Genomic DNA, 591 nt, shown 5'->3' with positions numbered 1-591 from the left:
CTGTATCTGTATCTGTATCTGTATCTGTATCTGTATCTGTATCTATCTATCTGTATCTGTATCTGTATCTGTATCTGTATCTGTATCTGTATCTGTATCTATATCTGTATCTATGGTTCTCTCTCTCTCTCTCAGCTGCTGTCTTAACATGTAAGCTTTCAGCTACTACTCCAGTATCATGCCTGCCCTGCTGTTATGATCCCTGCCATGATGGCCATGAACTTACTTACCCTCTGAAACTATAAGCAAGCCCCAAATTAAATGCTTTCTTCTATATGTTGTCTTTGATATGGTGTCCCTTCACAGCAATAGAAAAGTAACTAGGACAGTGGAGAAAACAAAGAAAGTTGCTTAAAAAGGGTGTGTGTGTGTGTGTGTGTGTGTGTGTGTGTGTGTGTGTGTGAATGGATCTCCCTGACAAGGGGAGAGGACATTGAATAGATTTCATAGGTAGACTGGAGGCAGGTGGGGATAGTATCAGGATTGATTAGGTTGGGTGGAGGATGACTGGAATTAGGGGTCATTTGGTGGACTAGATAGAATCCTAGTACAATGAGAATTCCTTGGAATCTATTAGGGTGACTCTAGAAA

The sequence above is a fragment of the Mus caroli genome, chromosome 4, assembly GCF_900094665.2.
Source record: "Mus caroli chromosome 4, CAROLI_EIJ_v1.1, whole genome shotgun sequence".
In the NCBI taxonomy this organism is placed as follows: domain Eukaryota; kingdom Metazoa; phylum Chordata; class Mammalia; order Rodentia; family Muridae; genus Mus; species Mus caroli.
Note: the sequence above shows the minus strand (reverse complement) of the source record.